This window comes from Linepithema humile, chromosome 2, assembly GCF_040581485.1.
Source record: "Linepithema humile isolate Giens D197 chromosome 2, Lhum_UNIL_v1.0, whole genome shotgun sequence".
NCBI classification, from domain to species: domain Eukaryota; kingdom Metazoa; phylum Arthropoda; class Insecta; order Hymenoptera; family Formicidae; genus Linepithema; species Linepithema humile.
Window position 1 is genome coordinate 31,730,423 of NC_090129.1, and position 23,902 is coordinate 31,754,324.

General features: G+C 37.5%; 1 protein-coding gene across 2 annotated transcripts in view; it reads left to right on the forward strand.

Annotated features, from left to right (window-relative positions):
* Positions 1 to 23,902, forward strand: part of LOC105671730 (neural cell adhesion molecule 1-like) — a 205,150-nt gene that overhangs the window by 118,544 nt on the left and 62,704 nt on the right. The window contains exon 1 of one of the 2 annotated variants that reach the window (XM_012366143.2): positions 7,729 to 9,004. The exons of the other annotated variant lie outside the window; for it this stretch is intronic. The gene's annotated coding sequence lies outside the window, so the exon portion shown is untranslated. Of the gene's footprint in view, positions 1 to 7,728; positions 9,005 to 23,902 lie in introns of those variants that run through there. 2 annotated transcript variants of the gene reach the window in all.

Consider the following 23,902-nt stretch of genomic DNA (forward strand, 5'->3'; position numbering starts at 1 on the left):
TTGAAATAGAAATTGATCTATATCTTAATAAATCTGTTATTAGATCGAGATCATATATAATTCATGTAACAGTTTTAATTGAAAGGACAATGAGATACACGAGTCTGAGGTGAACACTATTTATATATTCTCGACCGTTAATAATTCCGATGCCGAAAAATGTCTGAACGTTTCGTTAATTCTTAACGAATATGTCAATTTGGGAGTAGCAGCAACCCCGAAACTGATCCTTAATACTGATAAACTGGAAAACAGGCCGGGTCGACCGGGGGTCGTTCTTTCGGATGGCGCCGGGGTCGTTAATAAATTTGTGTTCACGGTGTCTAGCATGTTACAGAGGAGCGTGGGTTATTTTTACTCTTTTACTCGACGTGCATTCCCGCAGCAGCGCAACCCCCCGTCACGGGCATAAATATTCCGTCGTCGGCGTCGCCGGGAGTTGGTGGCCAATCTCGGCATTATTCGCAATTTCGTAGACTAAACCGCGGTACACTGAAGCTTAATCACCGTAATAAGTGACACTGTATATCTTAACTTGGACTTAATTCTGCTCTTTTTTTTATAATTGCGATTGTTCTGCTTTTGTCAACTAATTTCGACAAGATAAGCGATATATTTATAAATTAATGAAATAATATACATTTTGTTAGTTTGATGCAAAGTATGAAACTTGTATATCTTAATTTACTTTCAATCATTTATTTTAATTTCTTTTCGGAAATGTACGTTTAATTGTCGACAGATTGATTGGGATGAAAATTGATTGCAAATTTATGTAACACGCCAAGCGCTAACTTGCTATCACGAAGTTTAAGAAGCTTAACTCGTATCGGTCTTAAAACTACTTGGGTCAAAAACTTGTAAGCTACTCCTGACTGATGAGTCCGCGTTCTTCGAAATGCGGAAGCCAATATATAACTTTATATATATATATATATATATATATATATACACATGTACGAAGGAAATTTTATGGCAAAAGAATATTTGTATCGCGAATCTAATATATACGAATTATTCCAGTTACTGGCTACGTGCCGCACACGATTCAAATTTGTTCTAAATATCTGAACAATATTACTGTTAAGTCTTGCGTATAACGGGAAAACGCTTCAATTATTAAATTGCACTAGATACCGGTTCTCGTATTTAATTAGTCGAAATTGATTGTAAACGCGGACGGTTGAGTTGCACAATATCGCGCTCCGTTAACGACGCCGGCGCGTTCGAATTTAATTGTAAGGCATAATTTTGCAGTTATCGCAATACGGCGTGTGCGCAACACTCGACCGGCATACCTGCCGGCGACCGCGCTGTTAAACCAGCAATGATCTCCAATTCGTTCCCAAGTGAACGAGGGAGACGGCGGGAATCCCGAGATTCCACACCCGCGAATTTGAGCCCACGGTAACCGTTCGCATCCTTTGCATTGTGGTTGGGGTTTAATGCTCAACGTCTGCTGCCGGTGCGCCCACACCCGCTTGCCGACGGATAGGACTTCGAATTACAATGGTAGCATGAGAACGCCGGGGCTCAGACATGCGACACGGTTGCTCGATTGGTCCTATGCAGCATGTTGTGAAGTGCTCGCGTCAGGCGTCTCTTTGTACGCATATTCTGCAAATCGCAGCGAAAACTCATCGATTCCTTCGGGAACATTTAAACGTAATGTGATTGCTTACAATTGGGGCTTTTAATATTCGTTTAACGTAATGCATTAAATTATAATATATATAAATATTAAATTATTGCACACTTTCCGTAAGATTGCCGCACTCAAAAAAATAGACTCTAACATTATTTAATTTCTAAAATTTTTCATATTTAAATCCTCTTCATTTATAGCATTATCAGGTAATCTTGCAAACTTAAGGAGAGAATAAATGTTTGCAAACATTTTCCTGATGGGTTAATATTCGATCAGGAAGCGATCGATCTCGTTCTACTTTGATACAAAGATAGGGTTGTAAGAGAGAATGGCGCCCATCTGACAACGCGCCGTGAAAGATCGATCAAAGCTAAGAAGATGAAATTTTTCATCGGCCGCTCCTTGCTTCTGAATACTAAGATGGGCTTAAAGTAACTCCCCTCTATATAAGAATCGGTCGAAAAAACACGAATGGATGACATTTTATCTTTCATTCTTCATTTACAATCTTCGTCGGCTTTAAATGATACATTGGTTTCGTAAAGCTGCGATTAAGACTGTTTAATAACTTGTTGAAAGCAAAATTCGTCTAGATTAAGCTAAATTGTAAAACTCGAGATGCTGAAAATTCGCTAACGTATACGTGTAACTTATAGTAACATTATAAGATAATAGTTTGCAAAGTTTCATCAACCTGAGAGTGTCAAACAGTAAAACAGTTCAGTCGCGCACATTATCTTAAGCGCAACTTAACTCATATAAAATAGATAATTTGATGACGCTATTGTCGAAGTTTGTTGCTCATCTCACCTGCTCCAACCAATATACTCCCGATGCGTTTAACTTAAAACTATCCATTATTTAAATTATGCGTAAAGATACAAAATGTAAATTGAGATTGATAAACCGCCATAAATACAACGATTATCACGCAAATCTCATTGCAGGGATGAATAGAAATAATATTTTACAAATAATAAATAAATAATAAATCAGTATTAAAATATTTTGGTGCTGGCTTGCGATGTCGGCGATAATTTATACTTTTGTGATTTAAGACACGGCGTACGCGCGCTGTTACCGCACGCTATCATCTTGCTATCAAAAGCACGACACTCGAGCAAAATAAATGGCAGCGGAAATTTTTTCACTTTGTTATTATATCTCAAATTGCAATTGCGATAAATATTAAATAATTATTTTTAACAAATAATTACTGGTTCCGCAATTAATTAACTTTTGCAATTAGCGACTAGCATATTTTGTTCTGCAATTATACATTTTTAATTGTAACTTGTGTTTTTTTAATTATTATTATAATACGAGATAATAGAATGCTCTAAACGTTTTGAATGTAAATATCTTATTTTTCACATCTGAAAAGCGCGGAAGCTTCTAAAAATATTTTGGATTTTGTGATGGAAAGAAAGGGAGCATGCAAAATTAATTAATATTTTGTTATTTTCTTTGTTTCTCACATTTTATTATTTCTTGTTTTCTTCAAAAATATGGTATATTTCATAATGTTTGAATTAATGTTTGAATTAATGTTTGAAATATAAATGTTACATTTATCACGCGTCAATCACAGTTTATTTTAGTATTTAATTGGGTCTTCTAAAGATGCGTGATTGATGATCTCATTCTTGTTCAAGAGAATGAGCTTTAAATCCCTGACGTTCCACGAAAGAATTGATCAGCCAACGTGGAGTAATCCGTTGGCTTATGCGCGACGTATCGTCGGCTACACGGAAGAACCAAATTGGCCATTAGTATCGCTGACGTAACACCGTCGCTGTCGACTCGCGCGAACGTCTTCAAGTCAGCTCGACACTTCGATTTAGAAACTCACGCCGCTTGAACTTTCCCATTAACCGGTTAATTTGAATCCGTCCCGCGCACCGCGCACGTGACTAACGATCGAGTTCATTGATCTCGTCCTTGATGCATCGCGCCGTGTTAAATGCATCGGGACGGCGCGACTCAGAAATGACGCCTTTTCCTTCCGATTCGACAAACTCGGAATTTTGAAAATTTTCTTTTATCGTCCATCATGTTGACTTTTAATTAACACTTGTTGACTTTTGATCGTGAATTATTAGCAATTAAGCTCCCGACGAGTTTAACTATCCCCGTAAACGTTTTTTTTTTTTTTGCAAAAGATTCCGGCGCACGGAATCGCTTCTCGCGCGTATTCGCAAGCTTCGTCATAAATTGTCCATGCGAACGGCTGAGTAATCACTGCAAATATTCCGGACACAAATTCAATGTAAAATTTATTGTTACCGCTTGCAAGATAACGAATGATAAATGACAGTGTTTAATCGGATAAATACCGAATTATATTTACAATAATGAATTTCGGCTCGTTCGCCCGCAAGCGGTAATCGTTGATATCGCTTTTATATCAAATTTACAAATTTTCGGGTGTAACCGCGTGTTTGTTAAAAAGGTCATCTAAACTTCCGTAGTAATAAAGTGATGATGCATAATACGTGCAGAGGCATTCGCATACATGAATATGCAAATATCGAGTTATTGTATCAGCGTTACATCGCCTAAACCAATTATTCGAATATCGCTAATTTTAGAGATGTTGCGAGGAAGAAGCCCGTAAAAGCGATGCGTATTATTGTTGCAAATTTTATCACAACTAATGTCCGTGTTAAAAATTCGTAAATGTAGATGAACGATGAAGGATTCGTTTTCGTTTGTCGTAAAGTTGTCGCGAGATAAGACGCGAATCAGTTAAATAACATAAGGCATATGCTGAGTTCGAGATTGGAACACGCGTCACGAAGATAGTGCGATAATGAATTTGATCATCGTGAAGAATTTCAATGAGGAAACGTACTACGAAGGTAGATCAATTCCAAGAAAGAGAAAGAGAGAGTGGGGGGAGGGGGAGAAGGAGAGAGAAAGAGAGAGAGAGAGAAAGATCTTAACGTAAAAGAACTTTTCAATCTCTTCTCATGGTCCTTCGAAGAGTGAAAGGATCTCGTAAGTCGCACGATTCGTTTTACGTCCTTCCTCAGAGCCCAGTGTTTCTGCTCCTCTCGCACTACGCCCTCCCGAGAGAACTGCGGAGCCTCGCTCGATGTCACGCGAGGGTAAAGAGGGTAAATCAGCCCTAGGCACTCACCTTAACGAGAGTAAACGCGCTCGTTTCCCAAGTACAAGGTGCCGCTGAAGCAGCCACTATTGGCCCATTTTCGGTTGACTGTAATGTGAGAAAGCCTCTGAATCGATTTAAGATTTTCAGGAAGATGGATATCTCTTATTTACATCTCATTTAATTTTTATAAATTGAGAATATCTGAAATCGCTTGTTTTCCGATCGCACACAATTTATTAACGAAAAATCCTTGATGATGCAATTTCGTTAATCTTTAAATCCCAAAATTTCATTTCCGCCTCTTTTAACGCTTGCTTGTAAAATAAAGAAACAAAATAAAAAAAAAAAAAAATTAAAAGTACGAACTTTAAAGCCAAATTTTTGTACATGTATTTTCTGTTCTTAGATAATTTAGATAATTAATAAAAATAATTAATAATATTATGTTGTAGAAATCATTTATAGAAAAATGTGAAAAAATAAAAGATTCTGAGAATATTTGCATCATCAAGCAAGAATAAATAAATTAGTAATTGATTTATATGTTTACATTCATGTAAATGCACATTTATATGTATAATATATGTATATACTAGTCTTTTTTTCTTCTATTAATACTTATAGAGAGATAATAGATTATACTTTGCATAAGATGAATTTCCATTGTATTCTCGTGACAATGACGACACGTCTTTGTGCGAAGAGACTCTAAACTTAAGGGAAGTAGCCATTAAATACAGGAGACAAACAACGTTACGGTGGTACAATGGATGGAATACGTTTTGTGCCGGCCGTCGTTGCACAGTGAGCGATTTTATGCAAAGAGCTATTTAACGATTCGCTTTGTTGTGGACTTGCGATGAAAAATGATCGGGGTTTGGCCGAAGGGAACGGAGGCGCAGTCAATCGGGTCGGAAACGTGTCGACGAGAGGGTGAGATCGAGAAAGGGAGGGAAAGGTGAAAATACAAGCGGCAGCTAGTACCTGCCGCGCGCGAATCGATAGCCACCGCCTCCTCTCCCCTCCCCCCCCCCACCTCTCTAAAGATCTGTGTAAAAAAGAAAGAAAAGAGAAAAGCACACCCAGAGCGAGGAGTTTCTTTTGCGCGAGGCGTTACTCGTGCGATTCCGGTGATCGTGGAATCGCGGCTTCAGCAAACCGTCGATTCTGAATTAATCTCGGAATGCCAGCGTATTAAATTCCTTTTAATCTCGCGTTCTCGGAGGCGGAGTCCGGGCGCGACGATGCCGAGTCGCTTCTCACGATTGCGAGGGAATATTGACAATAAAACGACCCGCCGTTCATTCTCGTTACCGCGACAAATAATAATCCCGCACCGCAATGCTCCCGATATAAGCCGAGAAAAACACTACCGGTGTACCGTATATCTCCGACCGGCGTTTATCGCGCGCTATCGGGGACAACGTGCCGACCAGCGGGCTACGAGCAACGAAGGGGAGAGCTATCGTAAGAAATATTAAAGGACGGCGAGAAAAAAAAACCCTTCGAACCGGATGTTCGAATGATCCATAAAATACGATGGTTGAATTGGGTTCTATGACGCGCGCCGGGACGGCGAAGTGAAAAATGTTCTGGCGAAGCCGCGATCGAAATGAAACGATCGCATTATTACTTGGGTGTGGTGGAAGTTATGCCAAGGAGGAGAGGAAAATTTCCTGGTTTGCCGCAACTTTTTCCATTGAAGGACCGTTATGTCCGATCTACTGTTGAAATTAAAACAAAAAGGAGAATGTCGGAGACATTGATAGCTTTTCAATCATACAAATAGAACTTGAGCAATTTAAATAAAGGTACAAGTTTGATATTCATGTAATTTCGGTTTATGCTGCAGAATTGAAATGCGGAGTTCCGTGAGACCGATTATTTGTGCTAGTGTGCTAATATTAAAATAGCTGCGAAAATTCTGCGATGAAAAATCGGCGATTATATTCAATGAAGCATGATTTTTTAAAGATTCACCCGAGTACATTGCGCTTTGCCTAGTGCGTTATATTGAACGGCGGACAGATTGCCCGCTTTTGTTTTTCTTCGGTTAAAAATTCAGAATTTAGGTTCGACCGAATATTTTTGCTAGTAACCTATTGTTTGGCAGCGGTGAAAAATGAAAATTCACTGTAGTTCAACTCGCCTCGCGGCGTAGTTTTTCTACTGGCGCAGAAAAGCGTTTCCCCGAGACACTCGTGCGACGTTTTCAAGAAATTACCTCGTGCAATTTTCTACCTCTCGCTTGTACCTTTCACTACCTGGGCAGAAAATTATTTTGTATTTTGCCGGTGAATTTACACTGTGACATGTGCTGATACGATGCCGACGTCATTCAACTTCAGATCACAGCAATTTACGAACTACATCCATGTTAAATATTTCTTAAAGAAGGAATATTTACAAATTTTACAAATTTTGAATAAAAATTACATTTCTTTTAATGTTCTTTAAGGTTGCGATTTAAAAAATATTAACTACTTCAGCTTTTCAAAGGAAAGAAAATTGTTCACTTGCAGAACTGACTTTTAAATTGTAATATACAGCAAATGTTTAGAAAACATACATTGTTAACATTTTTAAAGATCTTTAAGAAATTACACAGAAAGGAAAAAGATTTCTTTCTATTAATTGTACAATTGATATTCGTTTAATAAATTATAATTGATGTACAATATATTTATGCGACGTAGAATTTTTTAAATTTTGAAAAAGGAAAGGAAGAAGACATGTTCCAAACCATCAGATTACAAACGGAAGATTTAATTTATAATTACAATCTTGTCTTTGATGTCAAAAATACACATTTTAAGTTTCATAAAGATAAAAAAAAAGAAAAACAAGAATCAATTTAATTTAAGAGAACAAAGTCTTTCTTTATTTACATTCCAAGAGACATATTTAAAAAACTAAGACAAAACTATTAATGTTTTTTTTTTAATTTGACGTTAAATATGTTAAAGGATCAAGAATAGTGATTAAAATTGAAGAAAACCCGAAGCTACTACGTGTATCTCGCTATTGAGCGGAACAGGCGATCGTGACGCAAAGCAGAAAAGCGTAAGTGGAAAAGGATAGGCAGTGGTAGGACGCACATGTGTGGAACGAGGGGAGGCGCAAGGAAGGCGAGAAAAGAGACTAGTGGTTTTCTCATCAAAAAAGATGAAGTCAACGCGGTTTTGCGGGGGGGAAGGGTAGCTGCACACGAGCGGGGGACGAACGAGCGGTGGTTGCGAGGGCGGGGGTGCGTTCTTTAAGGTAGGGGGCATGCGCGGCGTCCGGGGGTGCAGAGCGGCTCTCGGAGGTTAGTCGCCTGCCAACATCACGACGTGCCGCTCGTGCCTCGCGATCTCGTTGGATTTACACGCACTCCACTCACTTTCCCACCCCTTCCACCCTCGTCGCCGCACTGTCACTCTCATTTGTCACTCGGGGAGCGATCCAACAGTGATCCGGCATCGATCGAGGGGAAGATCATCGATCTTTCCGACTGATTGTTTTTTTCTTTTTTTTTTCTGACTGTGAGTTTTGCGAGGCGCCGAATCGCGGATTCGTCGAACAGTGCATGTATATTTATACGACAGCGACGACTGCGTGACGATTGCATCTGCATTTTGGGAATGCGACAGTGCGTTGAAAAAGTGCTCGTATTGACTCGTTAAAATGTGGATCGCGCGATCGCGATCGCGAGTGAAGAACGACTGACACGGACGATTTATTCCGTACAGGACCGCTCGACGTATCCGCTCGATGATACGCTCGTCCGTTCGCAATCGATGGAGTGGATCGAAGTGACTGATCGCGACGCGATGACGGAATGAATGTGAGTGCGGACGCGTGCGTTTAATCTCGGGATCAATTTGCGATCCAGATAAGCAGGGCTGCGTCCACAAGCGCTCGGGAAGCGATCCATCGTGAGAGTCGCAGCGTCGTTGCTTGGAACAGCTGCAACGGAGACGCGCAACGAACCGGAAGTGACTGCACCGTGTGTGTCAACGTCATTGCGGTGAACGGCGCGTAAAAGTGCGCGTAACCTTAGAACGCTACGAGGGACAGTCTCCTCTTTCGATCTGTTGTATCGCGAACAAGTCTTCGTGCGAGTTCTGCGGAGATTCGGGAGGCTCGAGGTGCATTTTCAGCGATTTGGATGCATTTCTGGAGTAGACGGTGCAGACGGTGAGCGCTGCCTCGTCCAGGAATTTCATACGCCGTGTCCGAAAAGTGTCGTTTCGAGACCCGTAAGTGAAAAAAATCTGTTTTTTTTTATCAGTGTGTGCGAATGTATCTCGTTAAATTCTCTGTGAAGTGATAAGAAACGGGCGATGATATATGAGGTGTTCCGAGAAAAAAGCGTGTCAATCTCTGTCGCAGGTCTCCGTCTGATCCTTGACTAATTTTCAAAAAAAATATTTACAGGAAATGTTTAATCTCTAACAAAATTCATACTTTTACTAATTAATGAGTTTTGTCTATAGTAGAATATACTATAAAAACAAATTTTTTCGCGAAAAAATAAAAAAAAAATTTTTTTAAATAATAAAAAACCTTGTAAATAAAAATATTAAGATATCACTACACAAAAATATACTTCAAATATTTTTTTTTTTTTTTTTATATAAATATTAAAATAGAATGATAATTACGATATTAAAAATTGAATAGCACATTCATATCGAATAAAATTAATATTAAAAATTTTTTATTTCATCAGTTATCTATATTTTTTTTGCAATTATGCTATAATTATGCTTTTAGTACGCTAATCTACTTTTACAATCATTATTAATCATAGAACAAATTTGATCAAATTTATAATGAAATTTTACTTAATCAATTTAATTAAATCTTGTTCGGCAAAATATTATGTATTTATAAATGTATATATTTTAAGACTAAATATAATGAAGCATATTTGCAGTGGCTAATAATTAACGCGGAGAGCGCGCAATTGACGTTATTTCAAATATCGTGCTAATAATCGTATAATGAGCGTGTATGTGTATCCGCATGAAGGATTAATGACGCTTGTGCTTAAAAGGCCACGATAATAGTAGCCACAATTTCGGTAGCATTTTGGTACAACAATAATAATGCTACTCTTAATATAACCGCGCTCGCGATGCTGATAAACCGGCTAGTAGATTGAAATCCGTATTATGCATTATTATTGCCAACAGCGTACAATAATATTTAGCCACTAGTGCTTCCGATGGAAAATTCCCGCTTGATTTTCTAATTGGATTTTACGCTGTTTCGATGAAACGTAACGATGATGAGCACAGGACGAGGGAAGCGGGGGCTTCGATTTGCACCCGAGACGAAAAACGTAATACAATTTATCAGCGATGCCGCGCGAATTTCGGTGCCGAATATGCAATCGACTGTACATGCTGAATATGCAATGCGTTCTCCAACTTATATCTCTGACGGAAGGAATTTTATTGGACGGCGGCTCTCGAACGCTTTGCGCTGTTAGGTAATAAAAATGCTCAAAGCTAATCGATTATCCTATCGAGCCGAGTTTAGATCCACGTTTTCAACTTTAAAGTTAGCTGCGAGTTTGCCCTAGGACTTTGCGTGCACGAGGCGCTGTGAAATTATATTAGCTATGCAGAGAAAAACGCAATAGAATATTCAAGTCGGCATGGAATAACTTTACTCGCCACGTTTATCATACTGATTGTTAGATCTTTTTTTTTCGTTTGAGAGTTTCAAATTTTTTAATGCAACTTCCAACTCGGGAACGTAAATCATTTTTGACAGTTTAAGCAGAGATAATATTTTTTAATTAATTTTGGATACAACCGGTGACACGAAACTTCTTATTCTATAATAATATAAATTATACGAGTGTATGTGCATATTTAATATAAAATATATGCACATCCGTCTCTAAACAGCATTAAGCGCACCAACGAAGCGCTAGCTAAATTTCATAAGAAGTTTGCTTTTTAAAGTTCAAGAAAATATTTAAGTTACACAGAGACCTGTGCTTGTGCGAGCTCCTCGGTACGCCGGAAACAGATGGTGTTTGAACGAACACCGGGGCCACCGCTGTTGTCACACTCGCGACACGTGCAGGGGATTTAGGCTATCGTGAACACGCGAAATAGGTGATTTGGCGGCAGTCAACTATTCATCTTCATTCACGAGGCGTAATTTCGCGAATTGCCGGCCATCGATCGTGTCCCCCTCGTGCTATTTCGGTGTACGCGCGACGGCGCGGCCCACGCCGGAGAAAATGGTCAGTATTTTCTGACACAATAGAGCCGAGCAGTCGTAGAGATTACGCGCGCGCCTGCTCGATAATACCGTTCGGCGGCGTTTGTTCGTGCGCATTAAACGTAGAATTTTTCCGCTGGTTGGGTTTCCAAGCAATGCTGTAATGAACCGTCCTGCTGGATATCTGCGAATCCATGATGTGCGGCGGACTTGTTACAACCAGTAATTAACAGGCATCCATTATTGGACTGTTGTGTGGCAATCCGAGGTGTCAGTGATTCTTCAGTAAAACGGTATTCAATCACGAGCTTTTATTCATTGCCATCTCTATCGTGAAACGAACAAATTCATGGAATCTCCACGGGGAACTATAGCAGTTAAACGGTCGAACAGTTAAACGCGCTTATGAGATTAATAAAATTTGATGACTGCGAATAGTACGTAGACGTGCGTAGAGATTAGATTTCGATAGAGTTTTTTGCTATAAGCGAAAAATTGTTATTTATTGTTATTCCTATTTATCCGAAAAATGCTCTGTTTGATAAATGGATTTGATTAACTGACAGAATAAATTCTTTCCGAATTGATTATTTAATATTTTTGGAAATTCATGCAACGCGCTGGTGGAAAATTGTTCGATTTTGTTAAGTCCCGATTTCGTGTTGGTATTCGGCGAAAAATAGATTAGCCACCTTCCATTTCAAACAAAGCGCGTCGAAAATTTTTATTTTTACATATAAAATGCTTTTTTAGTACTTTCAAATAACAAAATTTTTAAAACATATTTCTTTTCTTATTTTACTATATTTTGTATTTCGTTAAAACAGATGATTTTTTATATCTTTTGAAAAAAACATTCCTTCATTAACTCAAAATGCTATAAAAATATTATAGTAATAAAATATTGCGTTTCAAGTATTGTAACAAAAGAATAATTGCCTTCATTTTTTTCTGCAATGTAACGAAAACTATTTTTAATTTAGTTTACATTACAGAAGTTTCATTACAGAAGAATTATTTCAAGAATCATGCTTTTTTTGGAATGTTGAACTATTAAAATTGTTAGCATTTTCAACAACACACAGTTGTTAACGATATTCAAAGATTACTCATCTTAAACGTAACTCAAACAATTTTACAGAATCTTGTATTTACGATGCTGTGACGATACTGTAATAAGAAATTTCTTAGATTTGTCCGTCAAATGTCTCACAAAATTTCTATTTAATGGAACCTTTTAGAAAAAATATTTCAAAATCAAATTAAATATGATAATAATATATGTTGGTAATAAGCTCAGAAGCTTAGAAATTATTTTTGCGTTGATTACCTACAATTTCCGCTCTAATTAAATGTGTTGGAAACGTAGTTTACATTCTCAGAGAGGATCCTTAGCGCGTTAAAGACGCTTTCGACTACCCTACATTCGCCGTGTAATGCAACCGTGCAAATTGAATTAATAATAACACTACCGGTGAACTGACTGCACGGAACCTTGCGAACTAGTTATTTCGCGACTCGTACTGATGACAGTACGCGAGCGGTTCGCACGTGGAGAGTAATTAATTACTTTGATTATGATTAGCCGTGCGTTATGCAAATCGCTTAGAGGTAGATGCACGATCGATATTCGGCCACTTTGCTAATTGCCCTTCGATTTGTCGACGGTTTTAACATATGTGAAATAGTGCAAACGCGCGCTCGTAAAACTCGATTCATATATATTTTTTATCAGGAATGTTCAATTATATTGTGCACAATCGTGAAAGTAATCGATAAATGCTGAAAGTTTCGCTTGAAAAGAAGAGATAATCATTAATTCCCTGCAATTTCATGATTTCATTAGAGTAGATGCGATTAATAGCTGCATCATTTATCACATATTTGTAAAGATTAATTTATATGTAATAAATAAATATTTCGTAAAATAGAATTTTTATTGCTATTTCAAGCAAGACCCGTAATCCACTTTTAACGCAATAATTGAACAAAATTAAATTTAAAACAATTATTATCCATGGATTGAAAATATATTCGTCAACTTGATGCTAAACTAAGAAAAAATCGCATATCGCACTAACCGATTAAAAATACTTTAGTTAAATTTGAAAAATATATAAGTATATTGACAAAAATAGTAAAATAATTACAAGAAGAATAATTTGATTCTCAGACAGTTGCAGACTGACAATTCGTAATCCCGTTTTGATTCCGCTATGGTTAATCAATCACAACCCGCTGGGTCACTGATCCTATTTCAATAGACACTATTTTCCACGATTATAATTCAAAGCATTATCGAGTCGCTGAGCGAGTAACTTACGGCATGACAGCTAAGGTAATGCGGAATGAGAAGATGATCGATTAAGCTATTTTCAAGTTTCCCGATACGCGCGCGCACGCTTCGCAATTCAAATTGCGCGAGACTGATGCCGCACGCTTCATTCTCGAGACCGAGAAGTGCCAGGATATTCGAGGATGATCGACTGTGCGCTCCGTTTCCCGTCTTCGTTAATTCCCTCGACTTGCGTCGCGATGTATGTTTGTGTGTATGTTTGTTCGCCCGGTCGAATTAGAGAATCTACGTTTCTCCGCGCGACGCAAATGTGGCTCGTGGGATCTGTCATAAAAAATTCCATTTCACGCTGGCACGAGAGAAGCAATAATGGCGCATCAAACCCGGCCGCGTGGATTTCTCTTTTCCCGTTGTGACGGAATGGATAAATTACGGGTAGACGGGAGCGTTCATTTTTGCTGCATGTCAGATCGTGAGATCGCGAAAGGAACATCTTTCGCTGGATTAATGTGACGAGATACGGCTCGCATTGACAGTATCTCATTTGCGAAAAATATGCGCTCCGCCGATTTTTGACGTTTCATTATCCCGCGCGGAAAAAGAGAGGTAAAGTAATTTACGCATCGTCGGATGAGAATAGTGGCCGCAAAATTTCACAATCGTTATTACGGTTTTGTCGTGATAGATAGGTACACATAAAACATGCGCGCATGATGAATCATACGTCCGCTAATATAGACAATGCAAACGAAGTAAAAAATTACCGGCGAAAGGGAACACGTTTTTCATATCATAAAGATAAATCCACCGCAATTTGTTGAATTCTATTTGGCTTATGAATAGCCCGTTGTGTTTGAATTGTGTGCGTCGTCAAATTCTACCGCTCGCGTTTGCCGACTGCGCGCAGTCAGTTAATAAAGTAACGTTTGATATTAAACAGAGCATACGTAATTCAAAGTTACGAGCACATCAAAGTTATTGCATACAGCATGACAAGCAATTCCCGGCAATTTCGGTCTTCAGCGCGTTTTGCGTTATTTCGAATTTGGAATCGGAATCAGGCTGCGTCTAACAAAGTAGAGAGGATTGTGTTTTAAATAGCATCGCGCCTCTCGATGAGAGCACACTATGTGTGTGTGTGTGTGCCATGATACTAAATTCCTAAATACTGCGAATACCGCTGGGGAAGTGGCGATAAAAATTACAGCACGTAGGAACGTGGAGCGCGCGACCGAACTTCGCCGGACGTATTAAAGTTGCACGAGCCGACGTTGCAATTCTTCAGAGAAAGATTATTAAGAGTAATGGCTTATTCGTATGCAATATTTATGCGGCTTGTGTTACAGTATACGAAGTTGTACGTTATCCCGTTGAATTTTTAAAATATGCGAGTGCGATTTTCTTTCTTCGTCGACAAATTATCATGGTCGAACGTAATATTACAGCTGGCTATAATATCAATTGGCCGCTATTCACCGTATCGTTCAACTCGTAGAATTCTATTAGAGTTTATGTAAATGTACATAAGCATGCAATTGCGCCCAATAAATTAATTAAATGCTTCTTGAGCAAACAAAAATAGATAAATTTGCTCAATTGTATAATAAGTTTGATAATTGATTTGATTAATCGGTGTAATGAAAATTTACAAAGTTATTTTAATGCAATAAGTAAATAAATTGGTATTTTCACGAAGTCGACATTTGACATTTCTTAGTTATGCGCTCGTCTAGTAAGAAACTTTGTTTAATGAACTGCAATTTCCGAATAAGCGTAAAAGCTAGATGTCGTCATACATTTTGTAGAAAGAGGCTAAAAATACGAGACCACTTTAAGAACATACTTGTAATTTGATTATCAAAGATCTCTTGGTTTCACTTCCAAAAATTAAGAAAACTTTCCAATATTTCGGTATTTCAAATTATTAGTTCTGTTTAGAACACATTTATCGAATAAACTATTCATGACTAACGTCATGACAATTCACTGTCATCAATACCTAATCGCGACTGAATTAAATCTTCATTAAATTCATCCGATATCGCTTATATTAATATTCAATTCATCTGACCGACGCTTGTTTCGAGCAATATATAGAACGCATAAAGTACACAGCGCATTTGAAATAATACACACCCTATATTTGCCAGATGGATTTTATCGTAAGAAAAATTAAAGTTATTGCTTGGATTTTCTTGATCCCATAATATTTGCCGTTACGGCGCTACAGAAAGTCAAATTTTTGGGCGGGAGACAAGTCCGGATATGAGAATCGATTTTTTTGTTGGTAGCGCGCACCTCTCCCGGGGCAACTTTGTATTTGCTTAAGCTTTCAATAGGCATACCGCTGTTTACTTTCACGCTTTCGAAAGAGAAATACTGTTGACGCGGTACGCGCCGTCGAATCGACAAATATCTACGCCGTTTGTCGCAGCTTCGTCTCATCTCTCTGACGAATGTTATCGTTCACGCGACTAAAATAAAAAAAAAAAAAAAAGAGTTGAAAAGTTAGAAAAATTCTTCTCGTCAATGAATCATCCGATAAAAGCGGCGAATTTCGCGAGCTTCGGCGATTGTTCGTCGAAACGCGACTATTCGTTCTCGTTTCGCAGAACGGACAACAGTTCGGCGTTAACGCGGAGAATCCGGACCAGAGCTCGATTCAACAGTAAAGATTACCGTTAATACACACTGTCGGGATTATAGCGCTGACTCATAATACGAAATGCTCGGGCCGAGGCGGAATCGCCGGAGTCGTCGCTAGACGGAATTGCTCTTGTCTTTGTATAATCAAGCTCGGTTGCCTGAAGCACTCAGGGATGCACCGCGGTCCCCGAAGTAGGCGGCAGGGAAAAGGAATGGAAGAGGATGACTTTATCAAAGGTACATTACTTATTCCCGCGCCATTGAATTAAACGCCCTGGACGCGGCGCCGAAGTTGCGGCGGTCTCTCGGATGAACCAGTTGTTATTAGACGTCGCCTTTGTCTCGCGGAGAAATACGTACCCGCAATCTGTACTCTTCGTTAGTTAGAGTCGCAACTTTCGCCTAATTGTCACGGAAAGTATTGAAGAAGAAAACACCGCGGATAAAACGGAGCGCGCGGTAACGTAATTACGCCGAGGCAAGCTGAGCTCGGCCGTAGTCCGGCTTTATCGAGTCGCTGTTGTTATCGCGCGGCTTAATTTCCTCCGTCTCGAATGAGGGTGGCAGAAATGATTTGCATCGCCGGCGCTTGCTTACTGGCAGATTGCGAGCTGACAAAAGATCGTAATAGTCACGAATGCATGGCTCGATGCATTCCTAATCGTCCATTCTAATTGTTTGCCTCTTCCGATCCTCCATACAGTTTTTATCACGAATGATTGGAAGATGTGTATTCCGATACTGGACTTTTTTTTGTTTCGCAGCAAAAATAAAACATCAAAGATTCTTAATAAAGTCAAAAGAGACGCATTTGTCTGGAATGTTATTGGAACAAAGTTCGAATGAACACTCTATTGGTCATGGAGCGCCGGTGCAGGGATCGTTAAAATGGAACGAGCGATCGCCGAAGATGATAGCGAAACGAGTCGTTACGAGAGCAATAACAATCCGAGATTTCAACGACATTTTTTGCGGGTCAGTAGCGATATCGGATTTCGAAAACCGTTCTTTCTCTTTCGGTGCGCGAGTCGTTCTACGAGTAAATAGTAAAATAAAATATGAATTAAAATGTTCTGTAAATTACAAATGTTGCCATTCGCAAGATTTACCACGTTAGAAATGTTATGTCCAGTATTTTTTACACGATAAGAAATATAAAGACAAAAATAACTTTTTCCTAATATTACAAAACTTATATTCAAAGTATGATATTTCAATATTCCACTTAATATAAGAACAATGTTTCTAAATGTGACAAATGATGTAAAACAAAAGAAGGACTATTTATTCAGAGAGGATTTGAAGATTTCAACGAAATGGCACTGCTGATACTGCATAAATTGTTATCGAAACGTCTCCACACATGATAAAGAAATGTACATTAACGAACCGCATTATGTTGGTTAATATTGACAATATTTCACTTTACTTCGGTCACAATGAGATTGATGCTCAGCGATTAAGCATCAATAAAACATGAAGAAAATTCCAATATTGTGCGTAATTAACCACATGTGTTAAAATCTTCAATAGTCATTGCATGACGTCGCACGGATTACGGTGATTTTCAATTCCTTTGATTTACAGCGGCAGTATATCGTACACGCGTTGTATTTAGCCACATCCAACAATGGATGATGACGATAAATGATTCTAATACAGCAACATTTTCGTTTCATTTCTAATTAATGTGATAGCGATCGATACATTGCTTTGATATCACAATGCTCTTTGATATTGTGCAGAAAGCTTGTAATATTAATGATTGCATTGGTGATTTTACATTATTTTTGCACAACAATCAAATGAATCCCTAATATCATAGAAGAATATAATATTGTTGCGTATAAATCGTTATTGCAGCCGAGAAGTCAAAGGGCAAAAAGCTTAATCAATGTGCAAACGATTCATGTTATAAATCGATGAATATTAATTTCGGATGAGAGATAAAAATTTACTAGTTGGATAAAAAATTGTTAAATCCAGAAATAAATTTACTGCGTTAAACACATGTCTTTTTGCAGTTTGATAAACACATATGATTAACGAATGCTTGTTGAAAAAAGAAAGAACATGATTTATATGTTAAAAGGCATAAAACATGTTAAATAATTAAATTGTTAAAAATAAGTTAAATGAAAAGTGTGACATAATTTTAGAAAAATTTCTTTACTCCATAAATTTTAGAAACATTTCTTTACTCTATATTTAACACTTTTGCGCGAGTAGAGATCTTCAACTGCTTGTGATTCTCTCAAGCGCAAATCGCTAATATATCCGAGCTTGCAGAAGTGTTCCTGACTTTTTCTATTCATGAAGGGTCGGCTCATTGTGCACGCGAAGATTTATACTCGAATGAAGCATAAGTAAAGGAGAACCGGATGACGAAAGAGGATAGAATTTATTATGCTCGGACATCCGGACGCGGCAATGCGCTTAAAAAAAAAATCAAATGTATGGCTTGTCCAACCTCGGGGCGGATCTACAATGGAATGCCACGGTTACATCGCGTTGTGGTTTTCTTTTAATTATTATACGTAGGACGGTCCACAAGCATGCACAGTCAAGCGTGAACTTCGAGGGAGATTTGGAAATAATGGTGTAGTTTGCAAACTTGCGAATTGATTTACTATTGGACGTATAAAGTTTCGACCCCGCTAATAATATTGTATTCGAAACTGATAATAGCGGTGCTGTTGCGCTAATTACAAAACCGTGTAACTGTAATTGACACTATAATGCAGATAATACAATTTAAACAAAAATGTCTTCTTGCATTAAGCGCGGAAATATAAAAGTCACGTTGACGATAATATGGATAAACATGATGGCGCGAGCATTGCGAGACGAATGACGTCGTTACACGTATGCGACGCACGAGAAATAACAATTCGTTCTCCACGAGATTGACTAAGTTCCGCACTGCTATACTTGCCACGACACATTGTTCATGTTTGATGCGGAGAGAAGCACGAGTGCCGTTCTCTGTTTGCTCTCGTGAAATGAAACACGACACTACGATGTTTGTAATTCCGTTTGATCTTGGCTTCGCGAAGCTGTATTTCTCGAAGTTCCGCCGCTGCGAGTGTAGAAAAAATATTACAGCGTGCAACATGAACGGATACGCCATTTCCGAAGGCCACTCGAATGTACGAACCACGTCAGGTTCAATTTCCACGGAATGAAGATAGAGCTTACTCTCATGTTGTTGCAATTCTACCGCGTGTATATACCAGGTTCTCGCATTGCGCTGACAAATGAAAACATCGAGCTTGTCGATATTTTTTTGTTTGTATCGATACGTTAATTGAAAATCGTATTTGCGATTAAAATTCACAGACATAAAAATAACGAGCAGAATAATAAAACGACTTAATTAAAGTGCATGTTCTCTTAATGAGTTTCTAAAGATTTATTTTGGAATTTAAATAAAATTATATTTTATTGAAAAATTGAAAATTAGAGAGTTTAGATTTAAAAGTTTTAGTAAAATTCAGTTCTTGATTCCTGCAAGTGTTGAGACTTTTTCTAGATCACGTAGTCGTATTGTATTGTGTACACAGATGAATTAACATTCCAGTTTTCGAGAATTTATACTCGTAAAAAGTTAGACATTAGATTGTCAAGAAATGTTCTTGTGTGTCTTTTACATTTAATTTACAGATGTGAACTTATGTAATAATATGAAACACTCGTTACTTTGTTTATACTTTTACTGCAGCTCTTTTACTGCTACTCTTTTTGTTTCTTTACTTAATTCATATTTCATTTTCTTATATTTTCTTCATATCCTATACATTTGCAAGAAATCATAAATCTTTCGCAAAGCTTTGTTTACAAACAAACCGGCAAACAAAATGCGAACATCATTTTTGTTTTAACAACACGATTATCTTCGCAAAAAAGCTCGTCTCATCCAGCCACCGTTTCAGTCGGAATCTCACGAGTATTTATGCCGCGACCGCAGCGTCTCTGCACACTTTTTGTCGACGAGTCGGAATAATAATTTTCTTTTTGGTCCTAACTGTATTTTGCCATTATATAAATGTTACGGGAAATTAGGCCATTTCGTAGGAACGCACATTGCATACTAAATTAAATTAAAATTTATAAACAATTTTGTTGCCTGAATACATTCTTACAAAATACGATGAATATCAATTGTAAGATGACGACTTTGAATACATCATAAGCAAATTTCGTGAAAGCAATTTTAATGTTAAGTGAGCTACAAGGAGGGCAGTATAGAAATTGCTTAATACGTTTATTTCTACGAGATAGGATTTAATTCATTCTACAAATATATACTTTTATGAATATTATGAGGAAGAAATATATTTTATACGGGTAATTTAAAAATGCACTGGAAAAATAACTGTAATATCATAATTTTCTCCCATAAATCCTTTTAATGCTGACATTCTCACAAATGAAATGCTTGAGTTAAATATGGCAGTTTAAAACGTGCTGAAAATTTCATTATGCGTTTTACAAAAGTGAATGAGGATGCATACGACAAAATTAATACAAATACAGGTTTAATTTTTGCTAACTTTGTGTCAATTAACCTTTTTAATACGTGAAAGTTCTAATCCATTATAAAATACAAAGATCTGAAAAAAAGAAAATCTTTTTATCGAAAGATTGTTTTTCCTTGTTTTACATATATTAATTTATAGGATGGGAAAATATGTTATTGCAATTTCCAATGCAAAAGTCATTACGCGAAAATGCAAAACAAAATCGCAGCCATGCGATTATCTGTTTTAGTGCTCATTTTGCCAGTTCATTCAAAATGTCGCATATCGTGGAAGTCTTCCTTCTGGAAAATCCGTATGCAGCTTCGATTTTCAATTTATTTGACATCTTCTATTTTATTTCCGCAAACCATTCACGTTAATGTCTCGGAAATATTTCGCTATCCCAAGTTCGGATTGTCTTATACTCGCTGAAGGAAAATGATCAAATTCGCTTCGATAATTCTTTTGCCATGTCTATTAATATCCAATCGCTAGATTTGCATCTGACAAGTTGCCAATGGAATTCAAAATATTTCTGCCCGTTCTGCTTCTGCTGGAAATGCAGCAGTGCCTGTGTGATTCAGAATTCTATGAACGTTACAAAACCTAAGTATAACAGAAGTTCTCATCTATTCGAACAATAAGATTATTTTTTTAATAAAAATAAAATGCAAACTTACATTTTGAATGGAAAGTAATTAATTTTTTTCAGTATTTTACGAACTCTTTTTTAAATAAACGAAATTTAATTGTTGTTACTATTCAAACTTAGAAAAAAATAAATTATGGCATTATAAAATCAACAATTGCTGGATTTCATTTTTATTATTATTAAATTAATAAGTGTATAATACATGAGTCAAGTAAACTTTTCGATCAAAAGAAATTTGCCTTATAAACGATTTACAAGCGTCATTTTTTCGCAAACGTTAAAATTAATAAGTCACTTACGACTTAATAAAAATAAATTATTTGTAACAAATAAAGTAAATATTGGAAAGATGAGATTTTATCGATAAATTACAGTTAAAGAACTAGGCTCAAATTATTTTATATATAGCCTTTAGTATATAAATAATCTTACTACAAAAGTCAAAGCCATTTTTTAACGTTATCTTTTCGCTAATGATCTAAATCCAGTCTTTTTGCATAAATCCTCATGCAAGCGAAATACAGGTATCTGATAAAGTAAACGATATCATAGAATACGCGAATGGCAATAATCGTATAAGCCAAACAAACGATATTCGCGATTATAAATTCGCGGTTCGGAATGAATAAGTGAAAACAAGGGACACAGAAAGGTAGTAAAGCGGAGGAAAAGGGATTAGCTAGAAAATAGGGGTTAGTAGCTCCGCATCCGGAGAACTGACCTCTCACAGTACGTACACAGTGGCCACTACCACTATCAGAAGAAGGAGAACGGACGAGAGAAGGAGAGAGGGAGAGAGAGAGAGAGAGAGAGAGAGAGAGAGAGGAGAATGACGGAACAGAGGACGGAGCAGGGACTGCCCTTTGCATAACGTACACCGACCTACAGGCCCGCCGGGAAAACGTATTATTGCAATTTCACATGCAAAAGTTATTACACGAAATTGTCTGAAAATTGCGCTCCGGCTCAGCGGCGCTTGTCCTCCTTCGCCTCCCTCCTTCGCATCTCCTTTTAAAATAAACTGGCGTTTGCACTTTCCCCCGGCCGGCTTTGCAAAATATACATCGGAACAGACTTATCTTGCGCACCGCAGAGAGACGTGCTCCTAGTCATGATACATATTCGCGATCTCGAATCCGGCGGGAAATATCGTCGCGCGAATGCCACTTTGTGATACTCGGTGGCGCGGTGACATTTCTAGGAATAGATCCTTGGTCACAATCCTGGATTTGTGACAAAAATTTTCTACGCGTTACATCGCGCACGGCGTTATACAAGCAGCGCGGCAGTCTGCGAATTTCGCCTGTTTGTCACGGCTCCTGTATTTGATCAAAATGGGAGATATGTCGTGAATGTATGATGGAAACGCAGATAACATAGTCGGGATACCGAAATTATTATTACATGAATTCATGTAGACACACACTTACGCACGCACACGTGCGGGTTTTATTTTATGAAGGCCGTGACATTGATATTCAGAAAATAGGGGCATTTATTCGCGGCATTTGTCAAATAGAAAATTTGCGATAAATTCATTGCGAAATACCGTGAATTCACCGTGATAGAACGATGAACAATGGGTACAAATGCATAACACTTGGTTGACTGTTGCCATTAAATTGTGCTAAATTGTGAAACCAACCCTCAGAAGTTTCAATGTAATAGGAGTCAGAATGACTGTGCATATTACGTTCCTTCCGACATCGATTATTTTCTTGGTCGACGCTGTCCGCTATCTTTTAGCCGAGGGGGGTGGTTCTGAGATATAGCAGATGGCGTGACGAATATCGCGTTCGACTTGTAATTACGAGCGCGGGATATAATGTGGATAATCAAACGGTCGGACGTTCCCATTCCCAGTGGAAAATCACCCCTCTTGATGCCGTTAAAGGCGCATATACGATGCTATCTTATAAATTGACGGAAGGGGAGGGAATAGTTATCGAACACCCGCTGAATATATCGACGTATTATGTCTCTTTTACCCAGATTTGATCGAAGGCCAATTTATTGATCATTATACCATTTGTACGTTGCTCGTCGCCGGTAACTGCTGCGTTATTGCGAGCCGACGAGTTCAACGACGCGACTTTTAACGCTGTATATAACGCAAAAAGTGTCACGGACCACATTAATGGCTGTACGAAATGCCAGGCGATTCTTATCAGTCTTTCATGCTCGGGCTGTCCATACACAATTTGGTCTATCCCTGAGGGAATCGTCTTCTTAAGCAGTTGCGCACGGTGAGGACATTTAGAAAATGGGAGCGTACGATATATAAACGAATATCCTTGAATTTTTTCGTTATAATATTAAAGTAGCAAGTTGTAAAATTAACTTTTTTCTTTAAATTCTTTTTTCTTTTCAAAAGTGAATTATATTTATTTCATTTTTTACATTTATTACATTTTTTCAAGAACGCATTAAACAATGAATGCTTTAAAAATTTCTATTTTGTGCAATTCATAATAAATATAGTGTTTAAAATGTTTGTTAACTTGGCAGTTAAAAATATATTTTTATATGTAAAAATTTTTATCACAAATTTTGAACTACACTATAAAAAAATTTAACAAAAGTTTGTAGTTGAAGTCTTTGTTTGTAGCAACCAAATATTTTGTGTCATATTATAAAAAATTTAGTTGTTTTTGCAAAAATTATTTTTACATTTTATTGTCTTGATAAAACAATTTAATTGTTAACAAATTTTCAATAAAATTGAGATTTTATATTTAGTTCAAATAATCAAGTTGATAAAGTTAGTTTTATAAAGAAAAATTAGATTTTCAGTGAAAAA